Source organism: Fukomys damarensis, unplaced genomic scaffold, assembly GCF_012274545.1.
Source record: "Fukomys damarensis isolate Sample0158 unplaced genomic scaffold, DMR_v1.0_HiC HiC_scaffold_16, whole genome shotgun sequence".
NCBI lineage: Eukaryota > Metazoa > Chordata > Mammalia > Rodentia > Bathyergidae > Fukomys > Fukomys damarensis.
The window spans coordinates 107,328,735-107,334,856 of NW_022900928.1; positions in this window are offsets into that span (position 1 = coordinate 107,328,735).

Here is a 6,122-nt window from a genome sequence, read left to right on the forward strand (position 1 = left end):
TGGGAAACAAGTGCTGAATAGGCCTGGTTACTTGTGGAACTTACATGGGTTCCATGCAAGTTGGTATTATTTTAACCTAGGTACCCAAGACACAGAGTTACTGGACAGCTTAGTGTTAATGTGCCAGGGACTTCTGAGTGTTCAGATGTTTTCTCGCTCTTCCTTATCTTACAAACTTTGAAGCACAGCTTCTCTTAGGGTGGTCTCTGGGCCTTCACTCCCTCATATCTATGATAAGATAAGTTATTTGCTAAACCTGCTCAGCCTCTTGCCGGGACCTATACAGCTGGGCTTTGAATGTGAGCTGCTGTGGGCTCATGAGGAAAGTAGTTGAGGATTCCCAAGGTTGGCCGCAAAAATGCAGCAATTTGACCAAAACTGTTTGCTTTTATCAACTTACCCAGCCTGCATAGAAAATGTTAGTGGTGAAAGGAAATTTAGTGAATATTCAGTGCACCTCCCTCATGTTATGGACGAGAAAGTTAAGGATCCAAGCATTTATTTTCCCTGAGGTCTAGGTCATTACCATTGATTTATATCTGTGTCCAAAGAGATTAGGATTCTAGTTCCAGATTGAACATCATCTGGGTTTGTGTGCTTATCGATGATTTAACCTTTATAAGCTTCAGAGTGAGTAAAAATATTCTATTATTTATGCAACTAAGATTCTTTAAATGTTCAGTATAGATCAGTTTTTTCGTTTAGCTAATTATGACTCATGGTCAGAAGATGGGACAAATTTATGGATATGTATTACTACCGTTTGGAGTAGTAATTTTCTTGAACTGACTGACATGGCAGATAAGGTGTTCTTGCACTAGCATTACTAATGCTAGCATTCTTCATTGCTTTGTGGCAGAGAAAAAATGGGCAAACAGCTGATCAACATGAGAAAGTTTCAGTCTACTGGTGAAGACATGCATATTCGCACAACATATTTTTGCCTTGTATATTAGCATTGTTTTATTTTCCTTCAAGAATCGCAGTGCTAACAAAGGTATAATTGAGGCAAGTACTTCCATGGACTGCTGGTAGAATATACAAACTTTCTGGAATGTACTTTTTCTCCCGTATTTTAAAAAATAGTTTTATTGAAGTATAATTGACATACAAGGAATGGCGTGTAGATTATTTAATATGCAATTTGGCACATTTTGACATAGAAGTACATACATACCTCAGAAACCATCACCACAATCAAGACAGTGAACAGATCCATCCCCTCTAAAAGGTTCTTCTGTTTCCCTCTGACTGAAACTAGATCAGTGGTACACAGAGGGAATGATGTGTTTCCATAGCACTAGCTGTAGATTGGAGTCTTCAGGGCCTGGTAGAAAACAGTATTTTCCTTATATGACATAATAGGAAATCAATAAAACCTAGTGTTAAGAAATACTGTATATTAAATACTGTCTGTGTGTGAAATTTTCAAGTATTACTTTTTAGAATCCTTAATGAATGGCTTGATCTTGCTTTCTAGACATGATAATTAAATACCATGCTGTGTACTTGAAATGGCTATGAATAATTCTTGATCAAGATGCTTTAAGAAGTTCTTTAGATAGATTCTTTAGTTACCATTGACAGGAAACTTTGTTTACAGTTGAAAATTTTGTTTACAGCCTAACAAATCTTTTTCAGTCATTGACAGAATGTGGTTTGTGTTTTTGTTTTTAATGTGATGATAATAATGGATCTCAAATGCAATTGAAGTTTTTCATTCCACATATTTCCAAAGAGTGATGACAATCTGGTAGAATAAAATTATGAGGAGCTGGCATTCCTCAAACCCCTACTCGTTTTACTGGTCTCACCGGACAGCTAGAGGCTCCTTCGTCCATGTGGCCAGGCTGCACAGGTAGATGTCCAGGTGGCTGGACACATGCTTGACTTCACAGAGCGAGGGCCAGTGTCTGTCATGCTCAGTATCCATGGCGCCTGAGAGACACGTCAGCAGAGCCCTCGAGTGAGCAGGTTACTGGCCAAGGTGGCTTCGGCTATGCAGCCCTTTGTGGTCATCCAGTGGGCTTGAGGAATCAGGAATCTCTTGATGTACTTGTGATCCATTTGTGTACATGTGTATGCTCTGGCTCAATGGTAGGCCTAAAAAAAGCTGAAGTCCTGCATTTTCCTGGCCCTTCCAGCTTGAATACCAAATGAGACTACATCTCCATGCAGATGTGCCTGTGTGAAATTAGGTAGGTCAAATGAGATGATGATCCTGCTTCTGTTGTTTCTACCAACAGTCATGGAGCATTTGACCTGTCTGGAATCAATAGCAAGTCCCTGGGGTAGTGTGACAGGGTATGGGGCATCCGTTTGGCTTGATTGTGGCAAAAATGTGATTGGAACCAGCACCTTCATGACATTCCCAGTTCTGGACTGTAAAACAGGGAGCAACTTTTTCAGACAGCCCAGTTCTGTGATGGTGTTCTTAGAGTCATCGCTAGGTGTCAGACTAAGGGCTATTTCTTTACCCCAATCCAGTCGGCGTGTTAGCAGAAGAAGCTTCTGTGAATCCCAGAAGTTAGCCTTCACACACTGTATGTCTAAACTAGAGTGGCTTCAATTATTATAATTGAGAGCTGGTTGATAGATACTACAGGTATAGGCTTACATATATTGTGAATTTTAAAAGTAGGATGCATTTCTATAAAATTTTGTGATTTTCCCCCACTTAAGGATCAGAGACACATGTTACTAAAAGCCACTATGAATGCCTTGTACATGGCTCACTGATTTACAACTTTACCAGGCTTCTCCAGGCTGTAGTAAAGCTTTTCTAGCAGGTGAGGAGAGAAAGCAAACTTTTGCTTCTTGCTACTGTCTTTGCACTCAGTTTTCACCTTACTTCCCTAGTTTCCTTAGGCAATCTTGTTATGCTAGGATCCACAACATCCTGAAGAAGGAAAGGGGGAGAGCATCAACCTTTTACCCATTGGATTTAGGAACTCCATTCTTTTTGCTACCAAAAAAAAAAAAAAAATGCAAAATAGGAGAAAGGTAGGGAATATGCTAAACATATATGTCATATTTTTTCATAATTTTTAAGTTAACTAAACAACCAATATTTAGAAACCTTTGAAGTGCTTGCATATCATCAGAAAATATTCCTCTATTTTATTAAATGGCAGTCTTAATACTTGACTCTTAAAGAAAATTAATTAAAGGGGTAAAGCTCTCTTCACCAGTTTGAGGTTCAAATAAAATTCCATGTGCTGTGGTTCCAGGCTCTTGTTGAAATGGGGGAGTGTGGGGTCCAATTCACAGGCCAAACAGGGCTTTGCGTGGGCCACTGTGTCTAGAGAGGAAGATGAATCTCCTTCCTTGATTTCCAAAAGGCACTACGTGCCCGGAAGCCATTTACAAAGCATCTCCCTGGGCCAGGATATTGAGGCAGAGCAGGTTGTTCAGTCACCACCACCTCTTTTGCCCAGTATTTCTTAAGTCATCTTGGATAAACATGTAGCTCGGGGAAAAAAAACCAAGCCAAGCCAAAACAAAACAAAACAAAAAAACAGGCAACCAAAGCAATGCTGGTCATTTACATGTGAATTTACTTGCACATTAAAAAAAAAAAAAAAAGAACTATAGGCACTTGTAAGTCACAATATCTCACTATGAGAGTTCCAGCAACACAAACCAGAGAAAATCTCAAGTTCACTTTTAGTGTGAGTTTGATGCCATTGGGTTTTTTTTTTTTAGTTGTAGCCAGGCATGATGGCACATGCCTCTAATTCTAGTTATTAGCATCCTAAGTGGGAGTCCAGCTTGGGCAGTTTAAGGAGATCCAGTGCCAAAATAAATAGTTAAAACTGTGGGAATACAGCTCAGTGGCAGTGAACTTGCCTAACATATGCAGACTCCTGGGTTCAGTCCCCAGTACTGCCAAAAATAATTAAATCATGGTAAAATGCACATAACAAAATTTACCATCTTAACCATTTTAAGTGTACAGTTCAGTGGCATTAAGCACATTTGCATTTGTTGTATAACAAACACCACTATCATCTCCAGAATCTTTTAAACTTACAAAATGAAAACTTGGTGCCTGTTAATCATGAAGTCCTCATATCCCTCCCTCCCTCCCTTCCCAGGGCCTAGCAACCGATCATTTACTTTCTTTTTCTTCCATCAATAGGACCTGTGTGTACCAGGTGAACACTCTTCTACTGAGAGATGTCCCTGCCATCTATAAATGTGACTACTCTCGATACTTCATGGAAGTAGACTCAAACAGTATTTATCCTTTTCTGACTGGCTTATCTCGCTTAATATATTGTTCTCCTGGTTCATCCATGTCATAGGATACATCAGAATGTCCTTTTTTCAGACTGAATAATATTCTTTGTGAATATACTGCATTTTATTCATGCCTTTATCTGTGGATGGATGCTTGGGTTGTGCCTACATTTTATATCAGTGTGTGTGTGTGTGTGTGTGTGTGTTCAGAAATATTTTGTTTGTCAAATGAGTTTAGTGTTTAGTTTCTAATATTCTAATATTCTCTAGAATATTTTCTTATCCTAAAAATTATCCAGAGCCAGGCATGGTGGCGCACGCCTTTAATCCCAGAACTCGGGAGACTGAGACAGGAGCATCACTGTGAGTTTGAGACCAGCCTGGTCTACACAGTGAGTTCCAGGTCAGTCTCAACTACATAGTGAGACCCTGTCTCAAAAAAACAAAACAAAACAAAAATTATCCAGACTTACCTATTTTATCTATCTATGTATCTATCTATCTATCATCCATCTATCCATCTAATCTTACCTCCTTTCCTAAGGATTCTTAGTTGTTTAGTTTTTTTTCATTGAGTTTATTGGTACTTTTTAGGTATACAGTACAGTTACATTATCATTGGAATCTTGTACCTTCAAATGACAGATCTTGGTTCTTACTTTTCCCCCATACCCCTGGCCCTCCCTCCACCTTCTCCACCCTTCCTTATTTACAAAGACTTTGTTTCCATTTTTTTCCATGTCTCATATTTTTTCTTTTTCCTTCTTTCCTTTCCCCTACCCTTCCTACTTCCCCTACACCTTTAGCCCTTTTCTTCCTATTTCATATTGTCAATTATCTCATTAGGATCTTATGGACTATTATAGTTTTTCACACCAGAGAAACATGTGTGTCCTATTTATTTCACTTCAGAGTATGGTCTCAATATGCATCCACTTTCCTATGAATGACTCTGGTTTCTCATTCTTTATGGCTGAGCAGTATTCCATTTTATAGAAAAACCACACCTTCTTTATCCAGTCTCCAACTGATGGGCAATTGGGCTGTTTGCAAGTTTTAGCTGTTACAAACTATGCCACTATAAACATGGGTGCACATATATCACTGTGGTATAATACTTGTTTAGTTTCTTTTAAATTTTAAATTGAATTTATTGGTACATTCTAGGTAGACAGTACAGTTACATTCATTACTGGGATCTTGTACCTTTACATGACAGGTTTAGTTTTTAAATGAAGTATATGTTACAGTAGTTTTTTGTTTGTTTTGGTACTGGAGATCGAACTTGGGACCTTGCGCTTGAAAGGCAGGCAGAAGAACCACTGGACTAAAGCCCTGGCCCTGTAGTATATTTTATGTATCCTCATTCATTTTACTGTGAATGAAGTGGGAAGTAGCCAAAGTCAGGGCAAATCTGATGAGCTGAGTGGTGATTAAATTGAGTAACAGAAGAGTGACCATTTATTAAATGCCTATTATGTGAACTAGCAGTTCATACTCACTATCGCATTCAATCCTCACCAAAACCTTGTTTGATGGTTATTAATAAATATCAGTGTTCATATTATAGATGGAGAAAGCTGATCTCCAGGGTTTTCCTAAGAGTAAATAATTATAAAAAAAGGCAGAGCCTTACCTTCAGTTCAAGTCCTCTGACCCCAAAGCTGGTATCATTACAGTAACTAGAACTCCTTAAGCTTTCCTGGTGATTACATTCACTTGCATCCTTGACAGAAACATCAATTTCTGGGTCCATTCAGACACAGTGAATCCAAATGTACAGAGGAGTGGCCAGGAAGATTATACTGCTCAGCATCACAGCATCCTCATCGTGTTTTGGGTTAACCTGTACCATGTTTCTAAAGTAAGGAGATTTTTTT